The 13061-nt window shown below is 33.1% G+C and overlaps 1 non-coding gene across 1 annotated transcript; it reads left to right on the plus strand.

Annotated features, from left to right (window-relative positions):
• Positions 1–3693: 3693 nt before the first annotated feature.
• MIR530B (microRNA MIR530b) lies at positions 3694–3954 on the plus strand. The gene has a single exon (NR_161589.1). It is a non-coding gene; the product is annotated as a microRNA MIR530b (primary transcript).
• Positions 3955–13061: the final 9107 nt, after the last annotated feature.

A 13061-nucleotide genomic window follows, 5' to 3' on the forward strand; every position in this document is an offset into this window, starting at 1 on the left:
AAATAGTTCATTGCATTCTTATAGTGTCAAGGAGTGTAGTTGTAAAAAAATCATCAAAACCGGAGCTACAATAACCGTTAAATTGTGATTTTTTGTTTATAACCGTCGAAAATTTTTGTTCTGTTACCTAATCTCTGAATGTTATTTTTTTTTTGTGATTTTTTACGTATGCGATCTCTTAGTATCTACAAACAAGTTTGACGGTTAGATCATTGAAAGTAGCTTCGTAGAATGCATATCTCCGTTAAATTTGCCTAAATTTTGAAGTGGGAAAAGTAATTTATGCTAAATTTTTATTTATGTTTTTCAAGTATTGATTAGACAATATTTAGTTTGTGTGATGACATTTTCATTGTACAATTATCCTTTTGTTTCTTTATTGCATATTTTACATGGATTATCATCTATTAAACCAAACAATTATTTATTTAATTTTAAAAAATGTATTCTATTTAAATACATATTATTTATTTATTTATTTATTTATTTATTAAACCAAACAATTATTATTTTATTTTTTAAAATTGTAACAAAATTTTGGGGGGATTTTTGCCGCCATTTTTTTCTGTCGGTTATAATCGACAGTAATGAAATTTTTTTGTCAGTTTACATTTAAAAAAAATGTTTCTGTCGGTTTTAACCAACAATAATGAAAATTTTCCAAAATAAAGCCCTTCCATCTCTTCCTTGCGCCTGTGCCTTCTCCCTTCCCCCTTCCTTCCTCCTTTTCTCCTCTCCTCATTTCCTTCTCCTTCTCTTCTCTCCTCATTTACTTCCAGTTCAACACTTACAATTGAGAGCCTTTGGGAAATGACAAGGTGAAATAATTCATTCACTTTTTAAATTCTGGGTTTTATTTTTAAGCCACGATTCATTTCCAATTATTGTGATTTAGTTTTACCTTGTTTATGATCTTGTGGTGATTTTTGAAGTTGGGTTTTTGTGTAATTATTGGCTTAACCGATCACCATTACTACTCTTAATCATTGGCTTAAGTTGTTTGATTCTTCACGTAATCACTGTCCTGTTTTGTTCTATCAAAAGAAATTGCGTACGAGATTAGTTGATATCCAAAATCATATAGACCAATATCTTTAGGTTTAAAAAGGTAAGCATTTTGTTAATCTTGTATTTTTGTAATTTTGATTTTTTGCTAAGAAGTTATGCTGGTTGCGGGATGAGGGTCTTAATTTTGTATATTTTGGCTTTAAAGGGTCTATTCTAGTTCGTAGTAATCTTGATTTTCGATGGCGAAATTGGTTGGGTTGAGGTTGTACAACTGCTGCAATTGCTGAAACCCTGTTGCCCTTCACGACGATGTCATTTTGAAAGCCTTTCAGGTGAACATAGGTTGAGTATGGAAACATAGGTTGAATATGGAAAATGCAGTGAATGCAGGGGAGGCTAACTTGATAGGGAAATAAATGATTCAGAAAGTGGTTTATATTTTTTTTATCAATATATTTGCTGTCGGTTTTATCCAACAATAATGCTTTTATTTATTCATTATTAATAAATTCTATGTCGGTTATATCTGACACAAGTTATGTCGGTTTTAGGATTTCTATCGGTTTTAGCCGACAGAAAATGCTCTTATTTATTCATTATTAATATATTCTCTGTCGGTTATATCTGACACAATTTTTGTCGGTTTTAGAGTATTTTTTGTCAAAAAATTCATTTCCTGACGCTAGCAATTCTGTCGCTTATTATATCTACCACTGCATCCATTTTCTGTCAGATTTTAAGGACGGTATTATATGTTTCTTGTCGGTTATCATAGCGACACTAATAAATGGTTTTGTAGTAGTGAAAAGAGAGCTTTCTATGGTGGAACTGCAATTGAAAAAGGTAAGGGGTGAACAAACTAAAGCTATCTGGTTTTGCTATTGATTTCAGAGTTGAGTGTGTTGAGAGAGTCTTTTGGTCACATCCCTTGCTGCATTTTATATACTCATTAGCCCGAGTGTCCAAACTTTCCCTTTTGGTGATGGCTTCCAAAGCACGGCGAGTCACTATTTGTTTTTGTTATTTACCTATCCATGTCATGGAAAAGTACTTTTTCCCTAAGGGTGAGCTGCCATTTGTCCATTGTCACTTCCATCGTAGGCTTGTTGCCTATTAGTTGCCAAAAAACCATTTTTGAAACATCCTGGGCTACGGCCTCTTCTGGCCCAATCACAAAAAGATTTTCGCACTCCTGGGCTTTAAATGCACTTAGTTCAATATTAAATATCCACGCAAAAAAGGACAAAGTAAAAAATCAAAATTGTATTTCAAGAAGTGAAGCTAGAAATAAGCCTAAAAAACACCATAGAGACTGCCATTGCAGTCCTTTAGCTGAAGCGTTGTTGACCAGGGCAGCCCTGGCATCTCACATGGTTGTTCTACAAAGTAATAAAAACGTGTATGAACTATTTGGCACACCCTTGTGCACACGGGACTCTTAGTCCGACCTCGATCGCTCTGCATATCTCTCTGTTTGGGTCCACAGAGACAGCCTAACTTGCTTGGCGTTGTTTAGTCGGCCTCGTGATACATCAAAAGCCATAAAAAGCACATAAGAGTCGTTTAATCCAATGCCAAACGTTAGCCAGTGACAGTGCTGTAGTTGGGAGAACCCCCACCACCTCCCTCAGCAGTCCACCTCTTTGCCCAGCCAAAAAGTAAGGGGCCACACGACTAGCCAGTTCATCTGTCCATGTCCACTTAGCAGTCCACCTGTTTGCCCAGGCAAAAAGTAAGAGGCCACGCGACTAGCCAGTCCATCTGTCCATGTCCACTTGTGTTTTCAGGTATGTGACAACACGTGGCAGCCTCTGATTACTCAAGACATCCAATCCCACGTGCTTGGGGGGCTTTGCATCACGTGGCCCTGACTCTGTCTCTCTCACTATCCATTGTTTTGATCCTTTTGGATGATACCAAAATAATGGAGGCCGTCAAATCGTTATCCATCCATAATACCACAGAGAAAAGGTTGCCTTGCTTTTATATCTTCTCTATCATCATCGCGCAACATTTTGCTTTCGCACTATTCTTCACATATTTGCAGCATACTTCAAATTTCCATCAGCTTACTGTTTCTGTACTAAAAAACGAAAGAAAAAGAAAATAGTTATTGCTATTTCATGACGTTGATGTGTTTAGGGTTTGAATAGATCATTTAAATCACCAATGCAAGCAGACTTTGTATCGGACTTAGCTAAGTTGATAATAGCATTGTGCTTCATATATGCATTTAAATTCAAATAGCTTTCCTTGTAGCTTGAATTAGTTTAATATAGATTGTCGCTTTACACAGACCTTACATGTGAGTCATTTTATTTAAATCAAACACAGAAACCACATATATTAGACCAAATTTTTTAAAACCACGAGTGCAAGTGCAAGGCTTTCCTTATCTGATGTGATACTCTCAACAAGCAATGAATCAATTGATCAACATAATTGACTAGAACATGAATCCATATCACACAATGTAATCTAAAAATGTGATTAGATTACTCAGCTCATAGTTATTCGATATGTGTCAATATCTACTTTAATAATTATTTAGATTAGATATAATATCCCGCACGCACACATTCTCTCTCCTTACCATATGTGCTTATAAATCCTCCCATCGCTTGGGGAAGTTTCATTATACAAGATAGAATATATCGCAACCTTTGAAAAGTTTGAGAGGGGAGCACAGCGCAGATGCCAAAATGAAGCTTTTATCTGCATTTGCACCTGCACTTGTACTAGTTCTTGTTTCTTACTTCCTTGAAAAACCCTGAAACCAAGCTTCAAAGCATGGCAAAGGTTTTAGATGTATGAGAGGAAAAAAAAGAAGAAAAGAGGAAAGGAATAAAGGAATAGGAGGAAAATGGAAGTCAGAAGGAAGAGGAGGAACAAGCAACAGGTGCAGGTGCAAGTGCAGGTGAATGCCATTTTGGATCATTAACACCAAACCCACTAATTTGTCTCTTGATAGTATGCATATATATGTGTGTGCCAGTGCAGGTGAATACCATCTTAGTTCTTTATCTAACACAAACCCACTAATTTGTCTCTTGATTATACATGATTACAGCATTTTATAAAACTATGAATGAATAGATAATAAGGGACTTTAACGAAAAGCTCCCAATATTATTCATTTTAACGAAAAATAACATTTTTATACTAAAAAGTCAATCATGATACTATTCACTTTACCATTTATATTCTTATCATTAAAGGGAGATTATATTCAGACACCCCAAATTACTTCTCCCACACCCTTTTAATTTTTTAATATTTTTCTATCAAGTGCTAGTGGTGTGTAGAAAATATTAAAAAATTAAAAAGGTCTGGGAGAAGTAATTTGGGATGTGTGAATATAATCTCTCATCATTAAAACTCAACGTTTATAAATACAGTTAAATTGCTACTTGATTGGACCAAATATATATACTGTTTGTTCCTAAATTTGATACATAAGTATATATTTAGATTTTATAGTAAAAAAGAAGAAGAAAACACATGAATTTCGAACAGTTCCTTGTGTATGGTTAATTTCCTATCCATTTCAGTTATGATCTGCACATAATTTGTTTCAGATCCATTTCAAATTTCTATCTAGCATATTTTCGTAGTTTCTTTTCAACTAATTTAGCCCTATTGTTGTAATTCAAATCCTTTCTTTTAGTTTTTTCTTTTTCTTCATCTAAATGGACTTTTGGGGTCCATTATATGTAGAAGTGATTTCAACATTAGCGATTTAGTTAGGCTCATATAGTTTTTTTCCCCTGAATTCAAAGCAAGCATTACATGGTAATTAAGCCAACGATAGTCTTCATAGGTCATAGTGGCTAGAGTATCTGCAACCAAAATTATTTCCTTCCTTGGAAGATGCCATTTCTAGATGTATAGTGAAATTATCAAATGATCAAATGAGATGAGCCATGTTATACAACTGATCTGTTAAACGAGTCAAATTACTTGATCATGTTATACCCATATGATTATAATTAATAAAACACATGAATAGAACATAACTGGGGGCAGCCATTCTCAAAAGCTTTTATTACTTGACAGCCAATTACTTGATCATCAAACCAACAAGGAGCTCTGGACTCTTTGAACCCCTCTTAGCCTCTGAATATTCAATCCAACACTACTTATGAGAATACCAGTGCTATACTAATCCAATCCGTAATATTAACTGTCTTGTAATCTCACAATGACAATGAGACCAAACCCTAGATAGAAACATGTACATAGAGATATAAACTCTAACAGATCGGACTTTCACACTCCATTTATACTTGTTCATACACTTGAATTGGAATATACACAAAGTACATTAAAAAGAAGGATAAATAGGGTTATGTACATTAAAAAGAAAGATAAATAGGGTTATGAGAGGAATGTATCTATGAAGATCTTCTAGGGTTTGCAGAGAGAGAGTGAAAAAAACGAGGACAAAGAGAGAATATTAAGACTGGGATAATGCAAAGAGATAGGGTTAGTCTTTGAACTCTATTGTAGATCCGATTAGATATGATATGTTGTTGTTTTGGAATAAGGGAAGTCATGAATCGAAAAAGGAACAGAAGGCATGGATAACATTATAATCATGTTTTAGGTCAAGAATTCGATAATATTTCATTCCATACAAGTATATATACAATGAAATTTCTCTATGGTTTATATCAGTAAGACATGTTCTGTGTATTGCTCATAATATCAACATATGGTTGTATTTTTTCCTTCATCTCCAAGGGGACACAACTCTGAGATCATGTGAAAAGTATATTGATTTCCAGTTTACAGTTACCAACTTTATATTTATTCTTTTAGTACTTTGGTGGATTTCTTTTTTAGTATATATGCAGATTATAAAGTTTAAGAAAATTTTTAGCTGCAGCCTGCAGCAAAGAGGGCGCTCTGAAAATTGTCTCTAGTTTGAGAGAGATGACATCGTCCTTACCCTCAATCAAATTGCCAGTATTCCCTCTTCCCATATGGATGAAAAGAAAATTGTACTGCCTTTATTTTGTTTATACTACCTTTATCTTGAAATGAATGTTCTTCATAAATGGATTCTACAAAACAAATTGTCATTAGCGAGAGTTTTATGTTGTCGGAACATGCATTTTGCAGTCGTAAAAACTTAGTTCCGATGGGAAAAATCCCTCACCGGTCCTCAAAAATTCTTCCATTGAAAATATTTTTTCCAACCACTATTTGAAAATACTTCGAATCCGACGCACATGACCCATCGTTATTCGTTATCTTTCCGTCGGGATTGGATTTTCAAAATGACAAACTTATTTTATTTTTGATATGCCATGATGCTTGCAAATACATTTTTTTTTTTTTTTGCGATGATATATTTTCAACCAAAATAGTGTTGAAAAATCTTTTTTCCAATAATGAAAATGTTATTTACAAGGGCGTGAAGTCATCGCAAGTACTATTATTGACAACTGTCGAAAGTATATAATATTTTGTCAGAAATACACATAAAAGATATTTACAATCGTCAAGCGTTGTCGGAAATATATATTTGCAATGGTGAAGGTTTGTTGGTAATATTGTATATTTGACCATGCTCAGTCATCACAAATATGTTTTTATGACTAAATTGTCATTGGAAATCTTGTAGAAAATAGTAAATTGTTGTCAGAATCATTCGACGAAGAAATCTTGGCTATAAATATGCATTATTGAAGGGAAATGCAATAAAAAAAAATTATTGTTCTATAAAAAAAATAACATAAACATGATCAAATGACTTTATTCATAGATATATAGAACTTACACAATAAAATTGATTTTCCAGTACTCGTCTTCAAGGTGATCATCTGCCCAACTGTCTACATTTCGTGTCAAAGTAAATTAATTACCTTCCTTTCTCACTTCAACTATTTGTCAACCATTAGATTAGACACCAAACATCTTTATAGATATGTTGTATGGGCAATTAGTATATACTTGCGAAAAAGCAGAATTCCTCAATGTGCTCATCTAACATGGGTATCGAATTTTAACATGATTTTTGAAGGCTTTCCTCATCTCCTCTTTAGAGCATATGTATGTGTATGTGTATCCAATTCCCTAAAAACACACAAATCAATTTGCTCCTTCGGATATTCCCTAAATGTTGTCCATGGCCCATTGAGAGCTTGACCTAAATAGAAGCCCTATGGTTCGTATAGCTTTAGCGGTCACAATCCTGAAAAATTGTGATCACATTAGAACGAAACAAAACATATCCAAACTATAGGTAGGTAACTTTGATACCCCATGGTCTCCATGTCTTATGCACTTACCTGGCATAATGTGTTACAATTGGCGTGTCATTCCAATTATCCTACAAATCATCCTCTCGCCCAGTACTATATATATAACCATACAACAAACACAAACCCACAAAGCCAATTATCATACAAAACATAGAAACAAATCAAATTTAATACCAAAATCATGTCCAAACACAAAATTTCACATACATCCACTCAAACTTTTGTAAATGAGAGAGGGAATTCATAGATTTTCTTACTTTAGTCTTTGCCCTATTTATGTTGCACTGCACTATGAGAATATGCAAATAAGAAATCATAATGAAGAAGACAAATACATTATGGGAGCTTTAACGAAGATGACTTCAATTTTTTTTCTTAACAAAAAATAATCTAATAACTTTATTTAATAGATGGACTTGAATTTTAATGAAAATAACAAAAATTTAATATAATAAGGACAAAAAAAACTGCAAAAATTGACTCGTGGGACCAACAGGCCCATTCCTCCCTCCCTCACCATACCTTCTTTCTCTTCACCCATCATCGTCATCTATGTCTCTCTCCTCTTTCACCCATCACCATTGATGAGTCCATATTATACTATATACTTTATCATAATCTTAGTTATAATTTATAATTATTTTGGTAGAATTTTGATACTTTGTTATGTATTTTCAATGTAAGACGTTCAACTTTCTCTTAAGCAAAAAGTATTCAAATGGATGAATTTTGGAGTGATTCCACGGAGGATGTCCGTGAGCCTTTCAAGATGATTGTGTTAAAATTCCAGATTTTTCTACCAAGCCCTTTGATCGTGGTGATGAAATAAAGGTCTAGCGCGCAACTTTCCCAGATTGATGTTTCTGGACTTTTTGGGTATTTTGGAGGTCAAGATGGCATATTTTGAGGAAGATTCCTTCGGAGGATTTGTTGGGGACGTCTTAAGCTTTAAAATGAGACATTTTGTGACCAAATCGGAGTTGATTTGTTAGGTCAAAAGTTTGATTTTCTGAGAAGTCCAAAATTCAGTTTAAATAGGAAACCTTTTATTTCCTAGTTATTTTGTTCTATTATGTTTCCTAGTTTTTAGAAGATGTTTTCTAGTAAGGATTTTATTTTGTAGTATAAATAAGGCTTTTTAGCCATTAGGGTTAGGGTGGGGAAGAGAACGCACGGACTACTTTTGACAATTCAAGTTTATTTTCAAAATGTTTTCTATCCATATTTTTAATAATATTTTGTTTTATGATTGTTAGTAACTAGTTTCGTTTGCTAGGGCGAGGCCACGAGCCTTAACAAGAATATGTAGTTTTTTTTTAATTTGCTTATAATATTATGCATGCAAGTTTTGAATTATTAATCACCAGTTTAAACTATCTAATTGTCTTGATGATTGACCACCATTAGGATATTTAGAAAAGTAATTTGATGCAATTTTGACGGAGGGCTGTCCCTGGAATTGACTAAGGCTTCTTGTGGTTAATATGTGTAACTTCTTAGGATGGACGACACGTCTTAAAGGTTATATGGCTTTTCAAAAGGAGTTCACAAAACTTAATGAGTCTTGCATGTTCACATTCGATCTGGACGCTACAGACGAATTGGGTGTTAGATATACGTTCTATGTTGGAGGTTCCAAGTAGGGCATACTTTAGGAAAACCTAACCTTCAAAATATGCATGTGTAATTCATAAGTAATTGGAAGAACTACATAGGATTGTTAAGGTGACGGCGGAACCCTAGTGCTCAAATTTATTTTCAAAACTATTTTCTTTTGTTTTATTTACTTTGCCAATTTATTTAATTATTTTTAATTAAATTCATTTTTAATATTTTAGGTCATAAAATCACCCTTTTTGAAACTTTGCTTTCAAATAATTAATTAAGATTTGGTTTAAATACAAATTATTCATTCAATCCATGTGGAAAACGATCTTACTTGAACTGCTATACTACGATAACCTTGTACTCTTGCAAGTATTTTTAAGTGCTTTTATCCTTACTTTTGCAAGTGATAAAAATTCCTATCAACCATATCTCTCTTCTCTATCTCTCATGTCACTCCTTCCTCCCCTCCTTTTCTTTCTTATTTTTTTGTTATGTATAAAATTTGAAACTTAATCCTATTTTTCAAGACATAATAATATGAATTATTTATCACATACCAAAATTCAAAAAAATTATTATCAAACAACTTTTTAATAAAAGACACTTATAAAAAAATTCAATAAAAGACACTTAATAAAATTTTATAAATAAGAAATATTGTTTCTTAAAAACAATAAATTTCTAGAAATGGTAGTCACTTTTTGTACAAACTAAGTCACTGTTTCTATAAACAGGGACATTATTTTTAGAAACGGTGTCACTATTTTTAGAAACAGTGGTCACCATTTCTAAACAGTGGTCACCATTTCTAAAAAAACTTTGATACTATTTCTAAAAATAGTGTCACTATTTCTATAAACAGGTTTCTAGAAACAGGGTCACGATTTCTAGACAATGACTATTTTTAAATGCAATGACACACATTTTTAGAAATGATGACACTACGATAAAATTAATGTACAAAATTGTATATATATTTTTACATTAACAACCAATTAAGTGTTTTTCATGAAGGGAGAGAGAGAAAGAAAGGGGTGGAGCTAGGTGGAAGAGGAAAGATGAGAGAGAGAGAGAGAGAGAGAGAGAGAGAGAGAGAGAGAGAGGTGGACGGTAGGAGAGAGGATAGAGAAAGAAAAAGCAATCTTGGACCTCTCCAAAGGAAATGTCAAATATGTCAAATAGGATTAAAAGACATTCAGGTATTCTCTAATGGATATACCAAAATGATGTGACAGTTGAGTTATTTGACTTCTTGCTTTTTAGCTATCTTTTTTACCGTAAACAAAGAAGGAGTCAAATGTTTTCAATTTAATTTTTTAATTAAGGTCCCATTAGTAACCAATAGAATAAAAACTAAAATTATTTTTGATTATTTTTTAATAGTTAATGTAACTCTGGGCCTAATAAAATAATAAAATACATACTGGACATATCCATTGGAGATGCTCTTATTGGGCCAATTTGATCAGGTTATTTACTATAGGGGTTTGTCCTAACCATTAAATAAAATTATTATGATGTTTTTTGTTAAGATTCAAAGTTCTAGAACATTTTTCATTATTTTTCTTATAAATCAAAGGTAGGTTTTTGGCTATTAGGGTTACCTCTAGTTTGAGTGTGAAAATTGAAGATGAATTGTTTTTGTTTCTTACTTTGAAGTCTTTATATATCAATACAGAAATTAGGGTAACCAAAAGCCCAATTGAATCCAACGCGCCAAAGGTATTTTTAGCATTCCCCACTTTTTTAAAAAAAAAATTCCTCAAGGCAGAGTTTAACTCTACAAAAAAATTTAGTTCCTCAAAGAAAAAAAATTGGGTATAAGGGTATTTTAGATGGAGCTTTAATTAAAAGAGCTTCAACCAACATTTTTTTTTTAACCAAAACCACTCAAAACCTTTATTTAATAGAAAAACACAAATTACGCACTATCTTAACTTTTATTAACTATAGGGAGAAAAAATTAAAAAAAAAAAAAAACTGACGCACTAGTCTTTGACAGTCGACGCGTAAGTAGCTGGCACGTCCCCACCTCTCTCTCTATCTCTCTCTCACTTGCCCCGATATCTATCTCTCTCCTCTTTCACTCTCTTTCATCAACACACTGTTTCTCTCTCTCACCTCACTCTTCCTTCCCCACCAACTTTTTTTTGTTTTATATAAAAAAAAAATTAATATACGAGTTAAGAGGTTTGAATCTACAATATTCAAACTTCAAATGAAACCTGTTAAACAATGTCACCCATCCACTTTATTATTAAATTTTTGCATTCTACTAAGTATTTCATTTTGTGTATGTTAAGTCTAGGACTATGTATAGGTTTTAGCTTTCCTTAAAAAAACTTGTATTGTTTGTTGCTTCACATCGCACCAAGCTCAATCTTGGATTAAGCAAATTACAAGATGCAGCTAAGGCCATAAGGAAGATAAAAATAAAAACTCAAGATCATTTCACATGATACAGGTTTGATTTATGCATGTTAATTTGCATATCCATGATTACTATCTAGTGATTTATACCTAGTCAGGTATATGCTCATACACACTTGCACGTGACCTGAGTCTGGCAGTGAATATGCCGCAATATAACATTTTATTTTATGTCCTATCATTTGTTGACAGGTGCTATCACTATGAGCTGACTGCTACTAACGATATTCATAAAAAATGAAACTTTTGAGGGAAGGGATCTCCATATTTTTATAAAAAAATGAAGATTAGTTGTAGGGTCTACATTACATTAAAATTTAACGATCCAAAATGTTTATTTTTCAAGTTGCACCTCATAGATCATCCTTGTAAAATATTAGCCGCATCAGAAATGTTTAAGACATCTAATTAAATTCAAAGAAATTAACGAATACTTTGTTATATAAAAAATAATGAAATTTTATCTTGATCATTAAAATAGGCAAATAGTTTCAAATTAAATTGAATTTTTGCAAGGATGATTTATGAGTAGGGGTGGGCACTTGGAACCAAAAACCAAAATCGAAACACGAATCGGACATTGGAGAAAGGAATGGTTTTCTAGCTGCCCCCGCACCGAACGGTTCGGTTTTGCGGTTTCAAAACCGAACCACTGCTAAGAAAACGGTTTGGTTTCGGTTTTGGGTTTTCAAAATCGCACCGAAACTGAAACCGCACCATGTATTGAATGTTATGTTCTAATTGGTTCTTTATTAGAATCCATACATTTATAGTATGAATTCAACTACACTAGAATAGAATGTCGTCCAATTTTGCACCTCTATTCGAGTCCATACATGTCTCTCTCTCTCTCGCTCTCTCAAAACTCATGTTCATCTATCTGGCCACACACAAGAAGTTGTGCAATCATAGTACTCATATTGCAATAGAATTACTAATTCCAACCCTTGATCACATCACTTCACTCAATCTAAATAACGCACATAGTTCATAGATGTGCTAGAAGCTTGAACCTGATTAATGCAGCACACCTGTAATTAGCAACATTCTTTCGCTTGAGAAATGTGCTTCATAACAGTGCTTATCTTGATATATTACTTAAACAAATTGTGCAATATGAAGGATACATATATACTTTCTTTAATGCTTGTGTGTTGTAGATTGGTGCTACTATTGCATATGGTTAGACAAATCTCTCTATCTCTGACTTCCTTTGCTACAGTTTTTTTTTTGCTGCAATTTTGCTTTTGCTGCTGTTTTTCACTTCAGGTTTATTGATTAATGTACGAGGAAAATGAGATCATCTTATACATAAATAGGTGTAAATTTAAAATTATAATTTTTTCTCAAAAAACCAAACTAAAACTGTTTGAAACTGCATCGAACCGAATCAAAAGGTTTGATTTCATTTCGGTTTTGACTTCAAAATCGTACCAAACTACACCGCGCCAACTCCTAATCAAGAATTAAAAAATAAACGTTTTGGATTGTTGAAGTTTGATTGTTTGAAGTTTGCATAAAGGGCCTGTTCATAAAAATATCCAGTATGAGGTGGGATTTAGGGGTGGTTTGGGAGTGAGGTGCTTAAAAAAAAGCACCCATGAAAAAAAGCTGTGAGGGTTTTAGGTGTTTGGTAAACTGAAAAAAAAGAGAGCTTATTTTGGAAGCTGCTGTGAGAATAAGCTGAAATCAAAGGAAAAAGCTGAAGCTGCTATTTGCAGCTTTGGAAAACTGGCTTTTTTTCAA

This window comes from Malus domestica, chromosome 11 (assembly GCF_042453785.1).
Source record: "Malus domestica chromosome 11, GDT2T_hap1".
Classification (NCBI taxonomy): domain Eukaryota; kingdom Viridiplantae; phylum Streptophyta; class Magnoliopsida; order Rosales; family Rosaceae; genus Malus; species Malus domestica.